This window comes from Theropithecus gelada, chromosome 20, assembly GCF_003255815.1.
Source record: "Theropithecus gelada isolate Dixy chromosome 20, Tgel_1.0, whole genome shotgun sequence".
NCBI classification, from domain to species: Eukaryota; Metazoa; Chordata; class Mammalia; order Primates; family Cercopithecidae; genus Theropithecus; species Theropithecus gelada.
The window spans coordinates 14,164,996-14,186,116 of NC_037688.1; the positions used below are offsets into that span (position 1 = coordinate 14,164,996).

The window sequence follows — 21,121 nt, forward strand, 5'->3', positions numbered from 1 at the left end:
AAAGTCGGTGTTCTAGAACAGGGACTGTTTGGGGGTAATGTTTCCAGGCTTCTATTAAGTGGTGAGTGGAATAAGTACTCTATAAAAACCTCTAATTTGCAAACATTTGTATTAACTGTTAAGACTGAACTATATACAGCTACACTGGCAAGGCTAAATAAAAGGAGGGAGGGAGAGAGGGAGAGGAGAAAATAGCCTCAGAATTCTATCCAGAAGCAGCTCTTTGTCCCTGTTTGGGACTGAATCTCAGTGATCCTCCCTCTGGGACCTGGAGATTGGAGAAGCGGGCAGAGGACAGGTAGAGCCTCCAAGCACCTGGGCTCTGCATCTGAGCCTCTGGATGTTGAGCAATCTCTGATTGCTGTGTGATTTGATTGTACATTATACACACATCCTGTCTTTGCTAAAAATCACCTTCCTCACAGAGGAAAACTGTCCTGGTTGTCTCTGTGTCTGATAAATCATCCGTGACAGGCAGCTTTAAATGTAAAATTTAATATATTAGGAACAAAATCCTAATTCCATGGGGCAGAGTCATCCAGGCCAGGCACTGACTCCTCCAGGTGCTGGGGAATTGGGTGACTGAGGGTATGTCCGAGGCCAGCCCGAGGTGGAGAAACTGGGCACTAGCAGGGGCACCTGGGCCCATCTGCTGCTCTTCCTGGAGGCTAAGTTGGGAAGTTGATTCTGCAAAGGAAGCACTTCTCGCTGGAAGACTGGCTTTGGGTTTGGTCACAGAGCCAGGGCCTGTGGAAAGAGGGAATGGGGGAGTGGATGGGTCCATTCACTGCAGGTTTATGATGTGCGAGGCTTTGAGCTAGGTGCTGTGGATACAGGAATGAGCACAGCAGGGAATGGTGTCTGGTTTCAGAAAACACCTATTCAGATCATTAGAACTAGCCCAGATGTGTACACTGCTTCGTTCTTCTTAATAGCAATAGTAGGAATGAAAACAGCAACCATTTGTTGAGCACCTATTGGCTGCCAGGTACATACTAAACACTTTACGTGTACTGACTCATTTTATTTAACTTATTTTATTACAGCCCAGAGCAGGGAGTGCCTCATCTTATCTTCAGTCATGGTACAAGCCACAGGCCTCTGGTCTCTCTCTCCCCCTTTGGCTAAGTGGGGAGCATGGTGTCTGAATCTCAGCCAGAGAGCAGACACAGTGCAAAAGGCACACCCCCTACACACACACACACACACACACACACACAGGGTGTGTGAGATCTTCCAGGAGCAAATGTATTCATCTCCCAGCCAGCTCTTCCTGAAAATCTCCTATACTGATTATAACCCAGAAAAGTCAATGTGGCTTTGGAATACTTTTCTCCTTCCATTTTGGAAAACATTCATTGTTCCCATGGGATTTTTTTTTCCATTTTATTATCCTGAATGGAGAGATGATTGCTTGGGAATCGCTAGGACTATGATACGTTAAGGACTGTACTGCAGGCCCCTGGGAAACAGGGTCCCTTCTCTGGCTATTTCTCCTCCGTGGAATTTCCCAGTCAAGTAGTCAGCCTTTAAGTAGGAAGGAGGGGAAGGTTCCAATGGAAGGAGAGACTGAGAGCTAAGCAGGACTCCCTGGAGAGTCCACTGGACACAGTCAAGTCCAAGCCCAGTTCCGTTATGGCAGGTGGTACCATGGCCAGCACCTGGCCCATCCCTAGGGCAACACAGACTTGTCTGGTGTGACACTCAGGCACCGCCTTCCTGTATTCTTACAACTGTGAGGAGCAGGAAAGGAGTGAACCCAAGACCCAGACCACAGCAAGCCAGACAGCTGGAAAAGGCATTCCTGGGAGTGGACTGGTGTGGATTCGCAGCCTGTGGAGCTGGCAGAAGAGAGTGGAAGCCACCACTTCTGTCCTCTCGATAAGGACACATACCAGACCTGAAAGGGCTGCAGTATCTGCTGGTGTGGGGGCAACTCAGAGCCAAGATCCTTCCCTTTCCACGTTCTCATGGAGCTTCCTATCTAGCAGTATAGGCAGCAAACAAGCCCACAAGTAGGTGACTGCATAATGTCAGATAATGCTAAGGGCTGCAAGGAAAACAAAATAAGGTGATGTGAGAGCCTGATCTGGGGCTGGGAGGAGCAGATACTTCAGAGTGGGAGGACGAGGGGACAGAAAGTTCCAGACAAGCACCCAGGCCCTAAGGGAGGAATGAGCCTGGCGCAGAGGAATATAAAGCTCTGTTCAGCTGGAGCTACCTGCAGCCAGGCAGCTGCTGATGTCCAGATGCCCTGAGCCCAGAGCTGGGTCCCCACATTCTTCGCTCGGGTCCCCAGCCACACTCCATCTAGGGGATCTGCCATTTGGATGCTGGGGAAACCACCTTATGCTGCAGAAGTCCAGATCCATGTTTTGGTCTCAACAGAAGAGACTTCCTTCCCTCTCATGTTTTCTTCACCTCTGCTACCCACCACCAGTCATCAGGGGGTGTCTGGAGGAAGACAGCCCCACTCCCACCACCTGCCGGGGCCAGCCAGCCTTGCACTCTCCACACAGAAAAGCACCTAAGAGCTTCCTTGCTGTATCTCAGTGTCAGCCCCTAGAACAGGTAGGTGTCGCTGTCTTCCCCTGGCAGCGGCCTCACCGCCTGTCCTGGCCCCCAGGGAAAGAGGACTGGCTGGTTTCTCCCTCAGCCTCTCTGGTGTGGAGTCACTTGGAGCCCCGTGACTGTGCGTGAGCCTGAACCTGAAAGAACCTCCTCACAGGGCAAACAGCGAGGACCTCCTTACATCCTTCTGTGGTTTCCACACCCCAGGCCCCAGCCTCAGACTACAGACCCCTCCCAGGGACCCCATGCACTCTCACGCCTCCGGGGCCTTCGCTGGGGTGTGCTCTCTGCCTCTAGTGCACTCCTCTTCTCTTCCCCTCTTCCCCGTGGAACTGCCCTACTCAGTAAGGGCCCGCTAAGCTTCATCTTGTCCATGAAGCCTCCTTACCTTTTCCTCCCCTGAGGAAGAAACTCAGCTCAGCGCTTTCTCCATGAAGTTCTTATCTCACACACTAGCATGAAGATCAGTTGTTTATACATCTTTCTGTAGAGAAGTGGGCCCTAAGGTGTAGTCAGAGTCCTTTGAGCAGCTCATAAACCCGTGAGCCTTCCCTCCAGAACAGGGGACACAGCACACATCTAGGAGATTCTGCATGCAATTTCAGGGGGGCCTGGCCCACCAGCGGAGCCCAGCCTAAGAACCCCTTCATCATTGGAGGTCTTCTGATCAGGGCCTATGTCATTTATCTTTGGATCACCTCCTCACTCCAGTAGCCAACACAGTGCTCAGCACTTAGTAGGTCTTCAAGACCCATCCCATTAATGGAATGACATTTCTAACTTTCCCAGTGTTCACAGAAAAAAAGGCAAAGTGCCTGTAACTTTATCACTACATGAACAGCTGTTGATTGAGAACCTACCATGTGTAGGGCTGGTGCTAAGCCCTGTTTGATGATTCAAAGGCATGTGAGTTGGAGCCTTTAAGGAGCTGGTCATCTTCTTGGGAAGATGGAGCTCACAGGCAGAGTGAGCACCACCCTTGCACATGGTGGGCAGGAAGAGCTGCTTAGTGGGAGTGGAGCTGGAACTGTCCCTGAGGCAAAGGTACAGTTTGACAGGTGCAGGTGTAGGTGAGCAAAGGCCCTTGAAGCCAGGAAAAAACATGGTAGAAACAGTGGCTGGTAATGAGGGAAAGGAGAGTTAACTGGCAGAGGAGGCCAGTGGCCAGAACAGAGGACTGGGGTCTGGGCAAGGTGTGGGAAAACTGGAAGGTCCAGTTAGGTCCAGATTTGGTGGTCCCTGGAAGGTAGGCCAAGGAGTTTGGGGTTTATCCTGTTAGCAGTAGGCAGCCATGGAGAGATTTTGAGCTGGGATGGAATGAAAGTGAGATTTTAGGAAATTATGATATGGCACGTGCAGAGTGGACAGGGCGGGGAGGGGGATGGCGAGGGGAGACTAAAGATGGGGAGGCAGGTAAAGAAACTCCAGCAACAGACCACGAATAAGGTGCAAGGGGCGAGGTGAGGGGTCAGAAAGGCAGCAGAGTGATGCATAGCAACAAAGGAAATACAGGGGCCTGGTGATTAATTGACTGTTGGAAAAGGATGGGCACAAGGTGGAACCTCAGCCAGAAAGCCAGAAGGCTGGGTGGGATCGGACCACAGAGGGTGTGTCCCCTTCCAAACCTAAGGAGTTTCCAGGTGGGGGAGGTCTGCACATATCAGATGGATAGAGTCAGAGAACTGAAGCTCTGGAAATTACTGACTCCAGGATAATAACAGCTTTCCATTTTTATGTTTCAGAGCCTTTATTGGAAAAGGATGGGCCTGTTATTTGTCCTGTTATTTAATAAATTTTCCTTAATGCTTAAATTATTTAATACTAACAACTATGTGTGCAGTGGGTGCTATTGTTGTCCTTGTTTTATAGGTTAAAAAAAAACGAGGCATGGAGAGGCTAAGTGACTTGCCCAGCGTCATGCAGTACAAATTATATATGTATACAGTGTAGACATGGAAGCCTAAGAAGACTAGAACCTGTGTGGCCCGGGTCCAGAGCAGAGTCCCATTTAGATAGACACAGTATGATCAGGCAAAACAAATCAATTCAAAGAATCCCATCCTTCATCCGGAGTCTCTCTAAGAACATGAAAAGGGACCAGAGACAGCTCCCCCTGCTGTTCTCAAACATCCTCTCCTGCCTCCCACGTCTGTCCCACCCCACTCCCTTGAGCTGCCTTACTCCCCCGGGTTCTTCAGAGACCCTCTTCTCCACCCCAGCGAGCAAGGCTGGTCCTCTCTCCCCTTCTCTCTCTCCCACCAAAGGGGTTCCGGCTCTGCCGCTCCTTCACTCCTCTCTTTTTCTTCGTCTCCCTTTCCCCTCCCCTCCTATCTCCCTTCCCCCCGCTTCTTCCCTTTCCCTGTGTCCTCCTCCCTCCTTCTCAGTCTCCTTTTCCTCCTCCCCTTCCCTCTCTTCCTCCCTCCCTCCTCGCCCCAACTCATTATTTTGTAAATTGTCTTCACCTTCTGAGCCAAGCTCTCCCCCTCCTCCTTCCTCTAGCCTTAGCCCAGGGCCTACATCTGCATCGCAGAAGCAGAGGGCCTTGTTCTGGCTGAGCTGGCCTAAACTCTAACACTGGAAGAAAGGGTTGAGGAGAAACTGAACAATTACAGGATTAGAAGGTTCACTTGGACCAGTGGGGGGATGGGGAAAGCCTTTGAACAGGCCTGTGTTAATACAGTTCTTCATACACACACGTGTATATATAAACATATGTAAAATGTACATGTGTATATGTGTACATCCTTGCATATGTAAAATACATTGTAAACAGATGGACTGGTAGCAGTCATGCATTGAACTTGTATGAGACTTTAGTCAGTTGAAAATACTCCAGTTTTCATTTTCTCACTATTTGTGCCTATACCTGTTTCTCTCAACTATAAACTCCTTAAGGGCAGAGCATAGATCCTATTCCTCTAGCACAATGCCCGACACAGGAAGTACTGGATACTAAGTTTAAACCCCAATTCTACCACTAACTATATGGCCCTGGGTAAATTATGTAACTTCTCTAAGCCTCAGTGTTTTGGACGGTAAAATAGTAATGATCCTGATACCTCCCTCGTTTATATCTGCTGTGAGAGTAAATGAGATAATGCCTATAGCATGCATAGGATAGTGCCTGTCACATAGCAACTTCTCAACGTGTGTTGGCAATTATTCTCATTATTTGTCTACAATCGTTGTTTTTGATAAAGTATTGATGAATTCTACTCAAAGCAATCTAGTGAGGAATGGGCAAGGTTTTATCTGCAGTTTTCATGTTAGAAACAGAAGCACAAGGTTCTTAACTGGCCACCCAAGGTCATGTTACCAAGCCTGGGTCTACTCAAGCTGTGCCATAAAGCCAAATACCAACACTGAAGTTTACAAGACAAAAGACTGCGTTTATCTGCAGGGGGCTGAGTAAGGAGGCAGCTCATGCTTAACACCTCACTTCCTCAATGGCCCTACAAGCAAGGGCTTTTAAAGGCAAGGGTACATTTTAGGAAAGCAGAAGCTACAGGCAAAACCGTAAACCTATACATGGAGGTTATACATTGGTTTGGCCCAAAAAAGCAGGATGTCTTGTGGGGTGGGCTTTGAGGTCATAGGTAGATCCAGAGATTCTGTGATTTGCAGTTGGTTAGGGAGCAAGCTTTTGTCTAAAACCTTGGGGACAGCCAAAATGAATGTTAAGGTCTGGCCTGTAGGTGTGTCTCTCTCCAGGCCCCTCAGGAAGAAATTTAGAAGAAAGATCGGTGGTCAGCGTTCCGTCCTTAGTTCCCGCTCTTCTGAGGTCTACTTGGCTGCAATGGGCATTTTCCATCTGGTGGGGGTCCAGGTTTCTGAAAAACAACTCAGGGACATATGTTAAGATGTTATCTTTAGTTTCCATAGGGAACCAAACATCTTGTGGCTCTAACTTACTTGGGTGGCTATTATTTTAAGCTATTACAACCTCCTTGCTTCTCAAGTTGCTCATTTACTTCTCAAGGCTAGCTAGGTGCCTGGAATTTCCCTTGAAGAGACTCAAGATTTTTCTCTCTTTCCATGCTTTTTCGGGGTGTGGGGGGCAGCATGCCCCTAACAGGGGGCTCCTTGCTCTATCTCAGTCACCTACCTAAACAGAATGAAAGATGGGTGCCAGCTGGGATTGCCGCCCATGCTCTTGTTCCACCAGGGGCCTTCACTGGAGCTGTATCCCCTAGAGATAATGGTAGCTCTTTGGGAGGCAGAATCAGATTTCACACTTAGTTTTCAGAATGTCATTGGATCTCCTCTGGTAGAAGAAATCTTGACATTTAAGTCACACAGTGGAGCTCAGGACACTATGTTTTTTAATAATCATGGAAATATTGTGGTGCCACCTCTACAATGCAGTGCGATTCACCTTGTGGTTTGCATGAATTCTGAAACAGATGAAAACAAGGATGCTATCTGGCCTGTGTCTCCCTGAGTCCCCTTGGGCTTAGAGATAACTTTAGTGGTAGTTGATAGATCTGATGGCGGCTGGAGGGTGTAACATGAAGCCTTCATACTCCCATAGCCCAAACATGAGGCCAGGAAGAGGATGTAGATGCACCCCATGCTGGGTGCTGAGGCTGTCCACCTACAGCAGCCCCAGACCCTGCCCTGACCCTTTGCCAGCCAGGTGAATAGAGCTTGAAACTGCTCCATTCAAGCCCATCTCATTCTGCAGCTCCATTTTGCAGATGGAACATAGGTTTCATCTGGCCCAAACAGGAAAGAGACTTACCCAGGGGATATGTGGCAGATCCAGGACTAGAGCATTCAGCTCCCTGCATCACTGCTCAGTCCTCTTTCCATCTCAGCATGCTGCTTCCAGTTACCCAGCCCATTTGGGGACTCATTTTCTTTTATTCAGTTGGTTAATCAATTATTCTATAAATACTTATCACTCAATTACTTATTACTTACAAATGCTTACCTCCTGGGGAAGTGCACAAGATGGCAGGGGTGGGTACAAAGATGCAAAGATCAAGAGGCTCCCAGTCTTGAGCAGAGATGCCAGCCCCAGAATGAGAAGGTAAATGCCTTGGTTTCCAGGACTTCTCCCAGCTCTGAAATTCTAGCTCTCCAGGGCTTAGTGCAGCATCAGCACTGCTCCCTGATCCAAGGCTGGATCGGGCTGCAAGCTCCTGATTTGAAGGAAGGCATCCACCATCTAAGCCCTGCCACAAGGAGCCTGAGACCTGACTACTGGTACTTTGGCCCAGGGTGGCAGCATCAGTGGCTTTCCCTCACCCTTGTCTAAAAGGAAGAACCAACTCAAAGGAACTGCAGTTTTCAATATGGGAAAGGAAGAGGGACTAAAGTGTCAGATTTTTGAAATGTCTCTTAGCTGCTCCTCCCCCTTAGAGTCTTAGGTTTCCTTAGCTAAAAGTGGTGCCCTCCCCCCAAGCCCATCTCAGCTGCCCCCCAGCAGCACACTCTACTTCATGGTTGTCTTACCCTTGGGGCCAGACAGCAGGTCTGGAAGAACAGGTCAGTCTTGTTCATCATGCCCACTGCTAGCAGGGGTCAGTGAATCCTGTGCCTGAGTGATTCCATTCATCCAACGGGTGTGCTTCCAGGTCAAGTGCTGGCCTGTTACTAGGGATACACATGCCTGAACAGATGTGTCCAGGGAGGAAAGGATGAAAGATGCAGAATACGCTTCTTTCCATGCCATCCTGATCCCTCCACAGCGTTTGCCATGCGTGCTTCCATTCATGCATTCCCACAGCGGTTGCTCAGCCTGGAGAAGGCACTCAGCCTCCAGGGCTCCAGCACGTTGGGCCCTGCAGAGGCCCCAGCCAGCACCTAGCCTTCATCTGGACTGGCCTGCCTTCTCTTCCGTGGCTTGCAGAGTTGAGTGGATGCTCAAGGCTGGGCTACCATCAGTCTCTACATGTTCATTGCCTGTAGAAAAGGGCATGGAATTTTAAAAAGAAAATTTAATTGAAAGACTTCAACAAACAGTAAACGAAAACTGCAGGCGGTGATGCCTTGCACTTGTGTGTTCTTTCTCTCTCTCACACTCCACCCCCCCCCCCACCGCCACTGTAAGCCCTAATTACTCTGCTCTGATGATGGGAAAATCTTATAACCACGTAAATAAATATTCCTCGGCATCAGGACTGAAGAGGTCCCCACCAATCTTGGATGCCTAGGAGCCGCCCCATTGCAGCCCCTCTTCTACCCCCATCCCACCCCACCTGGCAGCTATGCAGGGGTAACTGACAGCCTCCCCTCTGGAGAGGGGTCATTGTGTGTGCATCCTTTGGGCTTGTGGTACCTGTTTCAAGGTGGCAAACCAGCTGCCAAGCAGACCTCAGCCTTAAGAGCCATAGGCAACAGCAGAGAGGGGCCTGCCTGGCCAGCGCCCTATATTTTGAGACTCCTGGAATATTGAAAATTGAAGAATTCCCGGCCAGGTGTGGTGGCTCATGCCTGTAGTCCCAGCACTTTGGGAGGCCGAGGCAGGCGGATCACCTGAGGTCGGGAGTTCGAGACCAGCCTGAGCAACATGGAGAAACCCCGTCTCTACTAAAAATACAAAATTAGCCAGGTGTGGTGGCACATGCCTGTAATCCCAGCTACTAGGGAGGCTGAGGCAGGAGAATCGCTTGAACCTGGGAAGCGGAGGTTGCGGTGAGCCGAGATCGCGCCATTGCACTCCAGCCTGGGCAACAAAAGTGAAACTCCGTCTCAAAAAAAAAAAAAAAAAAAAGAATTCCCAAAACAAGGTCACAAAATTGTGCTGTATTTTAAATGCATCTACTTAACAAATCAGTACTTTGGGCCTACCACAAATGCAGTGAAATAAAATTGTGCTCCCTAAAAAAATAATTACAGGATTTGTAAAAGTATTAATTGACATTGCAGTGCTGGCCATGTGGTCCTGTAATGGGACTCAAGTCAGAGCCCTGTGCTGAGCACTGTAGCTTTCACTGTGAGAGGTCTCTCTTCTGACTATGTCTGGGACCTCATTTGGTCCAAGCCCCAGAATTGAGTCCTTTGTTGATGTATAGTCCCTTTCTGGCCACCAGATATACCGTATAGGAGCCTGGGAAACCAGTAAGGTAGATTTTAGTTTGCTGAAGGAAGAGGCGCCAGAGATTGAGAAGGGGTTAGGTTTGTGGCCGCAGCGCCATGTGGGGAAGGCTGTGAGTCACAGGTAGGGTGGGGACAGCCAAAGTGGTATCTGCCTCTGCCCTGCTGGGAGTGTAGGGGGTCACAGTCCTACACATGTGAGATGGAGATGGCTTCCCTAGGAAAACCAGAGCCACTTTCTATCCTCCCGCTACACACACCTGCACACACGCTCATCTGCTTTTGCTTTACTCAGCTCCGTTCCCTCTTCTTTGCCAGGCAACCAACAGTGATCTTATGTCACTGCTGAAGACCCCACTCTGAGTAAGTTAGGACACTTTGGTTGCAAGTGATGGAAGATACAGTCACACTGGCAAACTGGCTTATTCAAACAAAATAAAATACAAAACAGCCGCAGGCCCAGAGAGTCAGAAATTCAGACACACCTGTGGGGAGTAGGGGCTTGATCAGCAGCTCAGGGGATGTCCCTGGCTTCCCCCATCTCTCCACTCTGCTCCCCTCTATGGTTTTCACCCTCGACTCCATAGCATCACTCCTGCACCAAGCAGGAAAATGGCTCCAGCAGCTAGGTCATCACTCGTAACCTTGTGTGCATCCTGGGACATCAGCAAGCGCAAGGTGCATCTGAGCAGCCACCAAGTTCTGCAAGTCTCTCTCTCTCTGTCTCTGTCCTCTGTGTGTGTGTGTGTGTGTCTCATTGCCCTTCTTGACTCAGTCACCATGACCAAGGGGGCTGAGGGGTTCCTGGGACAAAATAAATCCCCCAGAGGAATACCGGAAGCTCCTGAAAAAGGAAATAGAATAGGAGGAAATGGATTCTGGGGAGGCCACCAGCCGCCCACAGATCTCTCCTTCTCATTAGGGCTGCCAGCTGTGCTGCCCCGTGCAGGAGCTGACTCATGTCGTAGGGTGGAGGGCTGGCCAGGCTGAGTCCAGTGCAGCGGGACCATGAGATGGCTGAGCTTGGAAGCAAGCCAGCACTGCTGCTCCCATGGCAGCCTCTCCCCCGGGTTCCCATGTGGCAGGACACATGGGTGCACAGCCCCCAGCCCACCACTCACCAATGGTCTTGCCTTTCCACTGTGGCCACAGCAGGGGGCCAGGGAAGAGCGGGAGGTGAAGAGGGGAGATGGGCCAGTAGCAGAAGAAGCCTCCACTAGAAGTCAGGTCCCTAGGAGCCTGCCCCAGCCAGCAACAGACTTAGAGCTAGTCAACACCTCGCTTCAGAGCTGGGGAGGCAGCGCCCCAGAGGGCTGCCCAGGGAGGCAAGGCAGGCAGCAGGAGTCAGAGATGTGACTTTGAATCCTGGCCCTGCCCTCCACCAGCCAGTGGACTTAGCACTAGTCACCTGGCTCAGTGACCCTCAGATTCCTCATCTGAAAACTGGAGCTCATAATAATACCTACTCACAGGGTTGTTATGACTAAAAGAAATGATGCATGTTAACAGCTAAGCAAGGTGCCTGGCACCAAGTAACTGTTCAGTGAACAGTTACTGCCATTTCCCTCCTCTTGCCCATACCTCACTGCCTGTTAGTGAAGGGCCAGGACAGGAACCTGGGTGTGACAGTTGTTTCAGAACCAGAGCGAAGGGTCAGTGTCAAGGCCTCTTTGCTACTACAGGTCAAACAGGTGGTGTCATCCCCTCCCAGAATCAGCTGTCCCTTCTGATTCCAGGCTGGAAGATGGTATGCCTCAGTGCCTGCCCTCTTGCTGGCTTTGTAGGAGTGGAGCTGAGGAGGGCTGCTTCTGACTTGGGGCCCAGCATGGCCTGAGAGAGAAACCCAAAGAAATAGAGACAAGGAGAGAGCAGAAGAGATCACAGAGAGGGAGAAGAGTGGCAGACACTGTGTGACTGGGAAACACTGAAATGGCGCTGCATAGACCGTGCATCAGTGTCCAGTGTCAGCAGTGCACTCAGCACAGTACCTGCGCAGAGTAAATGCTCCTGAAACAGCTGCTGCTCCGTTCCTTTTCATTAGGGCTGCCTATGGCTCTGTGAATGTCATTCCACAGCCCCTCCAGCCAGACGTGTCTTCTTTCTCCCCTGGATGCCCTCAGCACCTGACTTTCTCATTCATTCACTGGTTTATTTACTTGAGAAATATGGACGTGGCCTTCTCTGTGCCAACAGTGTGCTGAGTGCTGTGTGCACCATGGTGAACTGACGCAAGCAGGTGTGCTGCTGCCCAGAGCTCAGCTGGTGAGCAGGTGGACAGCCTCAGTGATTCCAGAGAGCAGAGTGTCCTGACAGCAGGTCTGCCCTAGCCTGTGCTGAGAACAGGGTATCTGACAAAGAGCTGAAGGGGCTGGCACCGTTGGGGCAAACAAGATGGGGAGGTGGGGAGGAAGAACATTTCAGGCAGGTGAAACAGCCTGTGCAGAGGCTCTGAGGCAGGGGAGTCCCATCCCAGTGTAAGGGTCTGAGAGAAGGCCAGTGTGGCTGGAGCCCAGAGGTCGGTGGGGACAATGACAGGAGATGAGGTGGAAGAAAGAGGCAGGGGCTGGCTCTTTCGGGTGAGAAGAGCTTCCAGGCCATGGAAGGAATTTTGGCTTTGTTCCTGGCTCAGCAGGAAGCCACTGCAGGTTTTAAGCAAGGCGCAGACATGGCTTCCATTAGGAGAGGCTTGCAGTGGCCATGGGGAGAAGGGAGAGATGGGCAGCAAGAATGGCAGCAGGGAGAGGGCCTGAGAGGCTCCTGCAGGCATCCAGGGGTGGTCCAGAGAGAGAGCTGGGCATTGCTCTGGGTCTCCGTCATCCACCCAACATGGAGCCCCTGTGGCATGGCACAGAGCATGCCAGACCCTGCAGGTGTCTGTTGAGTGGGCGGAGAGAGGTCCACCGCCCTTAAGCAACACCGGTGGGCCACCAGACCCAGAGCATAACAGCAGCCCTGGCCTCCCTGCACCGGGAGTCCTGGGAGAAATCATCTCCAGACTCTATGCATCCAGAGAGCGGCCACTTCCTTTCCCGCAGCCCCTGACCACAGCCCTTTCTGGGTATTCTGACCTCTACTCCCTCCACCCCCACTCCAGCATTAGTTTCCTCATCTGTACAATAGGGATCAAGTATATATTTATGATGATAAAGTAACCCTGAATGGGGCACCCTTGCAATACACTGCACTTCACCAAACACAGCATGAATGTTTCACTACCACTGGCATCCACAGACGTTTCCTGGCCCAGATGGTGAGCTCACATCACCCAGGCCAGAGCTCTCCTTCCTCCCTACCGAGCCAGCCCAGGAGGAGCTTATTGAGGAGATGTGGATTGGGGGCAGATGTGGACTGGGCGCATTAGCACCAACAGACTCCCCTCCCCCAGTATCTCTGGTCTGAGGTCCCAGGGCACAGTCCTGAAATAGCTCCCTGTCGAATTAGGTCCAGCTTTCCCAGCTCTGTGGGGGCCCTCCCACTTCTTTCCCAGCTTTCTATCTCCCTTCCTCCTTCCTGCTATACTTGTCATGGCAACCCCACTCCCTGCCTGGTGCCTAGACCAACTGGTTCCCCTGATGATTACTGTCCAAGGAGAGGAAGGGCAGCTCTCCAGGCCCAGGCTGGCTCCCTGGGCACCGTCCTTCAGGCAAGACCACCTGCTGAGGCACAGTCCGGGCCGGGGCTTCATCACTGTTTTTAGTCTGTGGTTATGGACTTGAATGCTTAAGTCCTTGAGTCCCAGATATTTCCCTCCCCAGGACCAAGTCCGAGAGTTATACTCTGCCGCAAGAAGCCTGATGATAAGGTCACAGACTATTGTGTCTTCTCACGGAGAACCACAGTGCACATTTTTGACGTGAAGCTCTGTGTGATGCAGTAAAGAGCACAGGCTTTGGTGGCAGACAGGCTCCCCGTTGTTTAGCTTTGTGATCTCAGGCCGGTTCCTTAATGATCCTAAACCTCAGTTTCTTTATCTGTAAAATGACAATAATACTAGTGTGTATCAGTCAGGATACAGGCTCATCTACTGTGACAAAGACCCCCCCAAAATAACAGTGACGTGACTAAGACAGAAATGCATTGCCTGAGCAGCCCAGATGTGACACAGGGTTGAGCCCTCTGCCATGTTGCTCTGTCACACATGGGGTCTCTGTGTCCATTGCAGGTCTATGATGCCACTCCAGCCATCCCTTCTAGCCAGCAGCAAAGGGAGTAGGAGAAATGGACGGCTGTCTTTTGCAGAAGGGTGGCTGGATTGTAGGAGGTCTCCATAGTGTAGGCCAAGAGCTGTCTGAGTTGAGGGAAGAGCTGGTGCCAAGCAGTGTTCCACAGGGGTGATTGGAAGGCCCCTCACTAGACCTGGTTATGACATATCAGATTTACTTTTTACCCATGGCCCAGTGATTATCCCTGACCCAGAACATCAAAATCTTAACCCCGTCTGCCCCGGCCACGGAGGGGCGAGCTTCTCTTCATACGACGGGAATCCCCGTCTTGCTGGGCAGCTCCTGGTGGACTACACCGGGGCTGCGCAGCCTTCCAAGGAGCCTTTGCTGTTGCTGTGTCCGGCACTACCCCACCTCCCCAGGGAGGCTTCGCCGACTGCCCAATGCGTCCCTTCATTGTGTGTCCCCGTCCCTTGTTGTCGGTGGCAGCCCTGCGAGAGCTTAACTGCCACAGGCCGCTTCCTAGGTAAGCACTTTGCTGTGAACATGCACTTTTGTGCTAGAAGAATCACTGATGCTCTTCTAGCCCAGGATACGGTGGCCAGAGCTCTCTGTGAGTAAATCTGGGAACACAGACCATATGTCCTCTCGGGAAACCACAGCATTACAGTATCGAAGGCACTCAGTGGAGTCCTACAGTAGGCATGTCTGTCGACACACATCCCACCCAGGGCTTCACAAGCATTTTTTTGTTTGTTTGTTTGTTTTGAGTAATTCTATTAAGTTATATAACCACTGTCTGGAACTTGTTGCTCTCAGGTCGTTCCTCTCACAGAGGGGACACGGTGGCAGAGTGTGGGACTGGGCTGAGATCGTCCTACCAGGTGACAGCAGAGCTGGGAAGAGAACCAGGTTTCCTGTGTTCTAGGCCAAGGATTTTCCCACCTGTGTGCCTCTCGCCTGTCCCCACTGAAAGCAAGAACCACGCTCCCAGTTTCCAGAAACTGCTCCAGGTCTGCCTTCCCTGCTCCAGGGTTCCTGTCCCGTGCACCCATCGGCATCTGGCCCCCCAAACAGTCGGAGGGCAGGGCTGCTGTCTTCCGCTTCTCCTGCTGCCAGATTTGCCCCACAGCATCCAGCCTGCTGGGGAGCAGATCGGCCTGTCACTGAGAATGAAGCACCCAGGTTTGGGGCTGGGCCCTCTTTTTTGCCATCCATCAATTAGACTGGTTCAGGTTGTCACTCTAAGACCCTCACTTGCACTCCACTTCCCTCCAGGAGTGACAGGAAAGGGCAGCACTGGCACCTCTGTGTGCCTGCACCGTGGCCAGCACATTCCTCATGTCAACCCATTTGATCCTCTTCTCTTGCACCTTGGAGGGCACCGTGTTTCTTGCCAGGACCCTGATTGATATGTAGGTTCTATTATTATTCTCATTCTACACGTGAGAAAATGAAGTTCAGGGAGGGGACTAGCCCAAGGTCACACCACTCATAAGTGGTGCAGCTGAGCTCAAACCCAAGCAATCCAGTTCCAGAGTGTGTGCTTTTAACCCAGGGGTCCACAACCCCTGGGCCACAGACCAGTACTGCTCCATGGCCTGTTAGGAACTGGGCCACACAGTGGGAGGTGAGCAGTGGGCCAGTGAGCGAACCTTCATCTGCATTTACAGCCACTCCCCATTGCTCACATTACTGCCTGAGCGCCGCCTCCTGTCAGATCAGCAGGCATTAGATTCTCATAGGAGCGTGAACCCTATTGTGAACTGTGCATGCGAGGGTTCTAGGTTGTATGCTCTTTATGAGAATCTAATGCCTGATGATCTGTCACTGTCTCCCATCACCCCCAGATGGGACTGTCTAGTTGCAGGAAAACAAGCTTAGGGCTCCCACTGATTCTACATCATGGTGAGTTGTATAATTATTTCATTATATATTACAATGTAATAATAATAGAAATAAAGTGCACAATAAATGGAATGGGCTTGAATCATCCCCAAACCATCCCCCATTCCCAGTCCATGGAAAAATTGTTTTCCACAAAACTAGTCCCTGGTGCCAAAAAGGTTGGGGACTGCTGCTTTTAACCCACCCAATGAGGATGCATGCCCACATCATCCACCTTGACTTTCCTACCAGGAAGATCAGTGGGAGCCACCACCTTGGACCAGGCACTGAGCCAAGCACATAGTTGATAGCCAGTGAGTACTGAGAAACCAGGAAGAGGGCAGCCTCAACCAGCCATCAGAGTGACTCTGGCGTCGGCTGTGCCTGCAGCTGGCTGGCCACGCCATGGTCACATCCTGCTGGCAGTCGGACCCGAGGTGCCTCTGAGCAATGGAGGCCTCATCTGCTCCAGTCGAGGCTGATTTTACTACCTTCGCTGGCTCGTGGGGTCTCACCAGCCACCAGGAGAGGAGGGTGAAAAGATCGCTCCCACGTGTCCCCATATGGGGCACGCCAGGAAGTAAGACCAGAGCACATACTTGGGCTCCTGGCTGTAGAAGTTCCCAAGCTATATAGGGAGAGGAGAATCAGGCCTGGCCTCTAAAAGGAGGCTACTTCTTCCTGGGGAAAAGTCAGGGAAGGTGGGAAAATGCAGCCTTCACAGCCCTGTGTCATAAGCCACCCAGCTCTGATAGCAACAGTGGCCAGTGTGAGGGCCAGTCTTCCCTCTGTGTGACTTTCTGGCCTCTGGAGAGTCAGGAGCTCAGGCAGCCTGGGGTCCCCTGGAACTCAGCAGCAGGGGTGGAGGAGGGGTAGGGTCTTTGTCATGAACCGGAAGCATACCAGGCCTTCACTTAGAACACTGACCCCTCACAGAAAGACCAGCCCCCAGGCCCTGCCCCATGGGGCAGGGTGACCTCAGGCCCATCCCTTACCCTACATGGTCTCCATTTTTTCATCCATTAGATCTGAGTAACGAGATCTAAGATCGCCCCTCCCCCACCCACCTCCTTTTTAGTTCTATAAATTCCCCTGGCAGAACTTAATTGCTAAGTTTAGGTGATTGCCAAGCACAAGGTTCTTCCTTTGTATCCAAAAAAGAGAGGTGGTGGGGGAAGGAAAAAAAAAAACACAGAGTTTCAAAGTTAGGGCGCCTGTGTTCAATTGAAGATGGACTTTCTCTTAAGGAGGGAGTTGATGTTCCCACAGCCTCCAGGCTGTAAGCAGCAAAAGCAGCCCAGCAGGAGGGGCAGCCCTTGGCAAGCCCCCAGTGCAGGCCACTTGCCCCACAGTATCCAGCGCACTGCGGGGCAGATCAGCTTGTCACTGAGAATGAAGCACTCAAGTTTGGGGCTGGAACCTCGTTTTTGACATCCATCAATGAGAGTGGTTCAGGGTTGTCACTCTAAGACAGGACTATAGCCCGGGCGGGGGACTGTAGAAATGGGCATGGTCCCCACCTGGTGGGGACACCAGTGTGGTCTGGCACACATGGGCCACGGAGCCATCGGGGTGAAGCCACTAAATCAGGCAGAAAAACACTGTCAAGTGTTAGCACCACAGCATCTGTGTCAAGGGTAACCATGTCTCAGGGACGCAGGAGACGAGCGGCCCCGTGCAGAGCTGTCAGTTTTAGTCTGATCAGTCCAGAAGGCTCCCGGTATGGTGGGGAGAGGAAGGATGGATTTCAGTAGCGGCTTGCTAGATGAGGATGAGATGGCAGAGCATACGGTGCAGGCTTGTGGAGGGGGTACGGAGGCCAGGGAGGTCTTTGGGCAGCTGGCTGACAGCACTGTTACAAACATTATGCACACATTTTATTAATTGGCCCACTCCCCAAACCCAGACCACATAGGCAAGTGTTCCAGGGTACTATTGGGGTACCTGGAACCCCGAGCAGTGAGGAATGTCCCTGTCCCAGTCCCCCAAACAATTGCACCAGCCTCTCCAGCTTCCCACTGCTTCTCCTGCCTCTCACCCCATCATCTGTGCACACAACAGCCAAAGTGAGCTTTTAAAAATGCATATCTAATCCCCTGCTTAAAAGCGCTCAGTGGCATCTTTGCTCTCAGGATAAAGCCAGCCTTATCTCCTGCAGCTCCTGCCACAAGCTCTGCTGCTGACTCTTTAAATGCCGCAACCTCCTGGCCTCAGGGCTTCTGAGTGAGTTATCTCCTCCATAGAGGACTTCTCCACCACTGCTCCCCTCCCCCAGGCCTGGGTTCCACCATTACCTCCCCTCCCTTAGAAGCCTTTCCTGACTCCCCAAATAGGCTGGGCCTCTTCTCCTGCCTCTCAGACCCCTGGTGTATGTGCTCACCTGAGTATTTGATCAATGTCTGCGCCCCCTGATCCAACAAGGCTGTAAGGGACAGGGGCAGGGCCTATATGACTTCAGTTGGAGTCAGTCTCCAGCACCCAGCATGGTGCCTGGCCCAGAATTGGTGGGTGCTCTATTAAAGTCTGCAGCTAATCCGTGGTAGAGCTGTTCTTGATCCCAGATGTTTGAGTACCTGGCCCATTGCTTTCTGTATGGCCCCTTATAAAATCAGAGCAGATTTAACCTAGTTAAAATCAGATCCTGGAGACCCAGAATGAGTTTGGAGCCTGAGTTCTAGAACCCACTTGTTCATAGGCCCTCTCGCAGACCTCAGTTTTTTCACCTACTGTATTGAAACCACACCTGCCCAAGCACTGTGCAGGAAGTAAACAGTAGGGGTCACACACGTGAGGCATGTGAGAGGGGGTGCCTCCTGAAAGCTGGCTCTGTGCATCCACTCCTGGAACCTGGCCCCTCTCCAGGCAGGGCACAGAGGCAAGCACCCCCAAGAGAAACCCTACACCCATTAGCATTCCCTCCCCACCCCACTGCCTGCAGCCCCTGGCAACCACTGATCTGCTCTCTGTCTCTATGGATTTGTCTATTCTGGACATTTTATATAAATGGAATCATACACTATGTACTCTTTTGGATCTCGCTTCTTTCACTTGGCATAATGTTGTCAAGGTTTTTTCCGTGTTGTAGCTGAATCACATTTCATTGTATGGCTATACCAAATTTCATTCATCCATTCATCATTTGATGGACATTCAGGTTGTTTCCACCTTTCGGCTACTATGAATCAGGCTGCTATGAACATTCATGTACAAGTTTTGTACAGACTCATGTTTTCATTTCTCTTGGGTACATAACTAAGGGCGGAACTGATGGTTCATAAGATAGTTCCATGTTTGACTTTCTGAGGAACTGTCAAACTGTTTTCCAAAGTGGCTGCACCATCTTACGTTCCAATCTTCCACATATAGGGGTTCCAGTGTCTCCCCGTTCTCACCAATATGTGTTATTGTTCATCGTTTTTATTATAGCCATCCTCGTGGGTGTAATGGTAACTCATTGTGGTTTTCATTTGCATTTCCCCAGTGATTAATGATATTAAGCATCTTTTCATGTGCTTTCGGCCATTTGTGTATTTTCTTCAAAGAAATGTCTATTCAGAATTATCCCATCTTTAAATTGGGTTATTTGTCTTATGGTTAAGTTGTAAGAGTCCTTTATTCCGGATACGAGCCCTTTATTAGAAATGCGATTTGCAAATATTTTCTCCCCTTCTGTGCATTATCTTTCCAATTTTGTGACGGTGCCCTTTGAAGTCTCACCTCATTCTTCCTTTGCCTCTGCCCCCTTGCCAGAGCCCCTCACTCCTCCAGACCTACTCATCTGTCTCTGTTATTTTATGCTACTGCAACAAAATACCTTAGAATGGGTAATTTAGAAACAACAGAAATGAATTGCCCACATTTCTGGAGGATGAGAAGTCCAACATCAAGAAACCAGCAGATTTGCTGTCTGGTAAGGGTCTCTGGGTCTCTTCTCTGCTCCATAGATGGTGCCCTGTCACTGCATCCTCACGTGGCAGAAGGGACAAAAGACTCCCTCAAGCCCATTTATAAGGGCACTGATCCCATTCAGGATGGCAACACTCTTATGATCTAATCGCCTCCCAAAGGCCCCACCTCTTAATATCATTGCCTTGGGGATTAGGTTTTGAGCATGCGAATTGTGGATGGACACAGATATTCTGACCATAGCACCATTGCCTGCCCTGACTTCGGGACTTGCACTCTTTTGGAGCTTAAGGAACTGGCTCTTTCTTGCTCCACATTGCTCCACATTCCCCACCAACGTTCCCCAGCAGGCTCTTGCCCAGCAGACAATCTGAACTGCACCCAGGCTGCAGTCATCCCTGAGTTTGGGGACTTCTGAGGCTGTGTGCTGAGTTGTGCCAGCAGCAGGAGGAGCCCACCATTCACTGAGTATCCCCCTGTGGCCACGTGCTGGATGCTTGCAGGCACAGATATATCCCACTGTATCCCCAGAACAATCTCAAAAGATACTGGTATTTTTCTACCTTGTGGAGAAAATGGAGCCAGAATTTAAATTTAGATTTTTTTTTTTAAGACAAGGTCTAGCTTTGTCACCCAAGCTGGAGTACAATGGCATGATCTTGGCTCACTGCACCCCTGCCCCCCAGGCTCAAACCATCCTCCCACCTCAGTCTTCTAAGTAGCTGGGACTACAGGCACACATCACCATACCCAGCTAATTTTTGTATTCTTTGTAGAGATAGGATTACATCATGTTGCCCAGGCTGATCTCGAACTCATGAGCTCAAGTGATCCACCCACCTCAGCCTCCCAAAGTGCTGGGATTACAGGCATAAGCCACTATGCCTGGCCAAATTTAGAATTTAAAATGGAGCTGTTCACTGTCTTATTACACAGCATGTTCATGGCTTATGAGCTGCACGTTCACCTCTGCTGTCCTGTTTGATAATTGCCTACTCTGAAAAGGACCCAGTATTTAAAAATACTGGAGAAAGTATTAATACTTCCGTAGGTATAAGCCCTAGTATGGTAGCAACAGAAGTTTCTTGACACTCTGGAAAATGCCCAGCTCCACCTGCTGTAACCAGCAGCCCCGAAATCTCAAGGCCTCAACACAGTGAACGTTAGTTCCTTGCTCCCACCAGTCTATTGTGGAAGTGGTGGAACAGGGGTTGCCCTGTCCCTATGTAGGCCTGAGCCAACTCCCCTGTGGTCAGTGGTTCAGCCTCAGCTGAGGGTCTTCTGCTGGACTTCTGGTATCAGGCCAATGGACTGGGGAAGGTCACAAGGGAAGTTTTTGGGGCCGGGCCAGAACTTGGTCCCTGGTCACACCTAACTGCGGGGAAGTCTGTGAAATGCCTAGCTGTGGCCTCAGGAAGAAGAGATGAAATACTTTTGTCAGTAGGGAGCCAGTCTCTGGCATAGTGCTCAGGTGCGAATTTTAGCCAAACTGCTGCCAACTGGAAGCAGCACCTTTGCTGGGGTGACAGGTTCATTTTTTGGGGGTCTGTTGG

At 50.8% G+C, this 21,121-nt stretch overlaps 1 protein-coding gene across 3 annotated transcripts in view; it reads left to right on the forward strand.

Moving 5' to 3' along the window:
* The window catches only part of GNAO1 (G protein subunit alpha o1), a 167,437-nt gene that overhangs the window by 82,049 nt on the left and 64,267 nt on the right, over positions 1 to 21,121 (forward strand). The gene's annotated exons all lie outside the window — the stretch shown is intronic.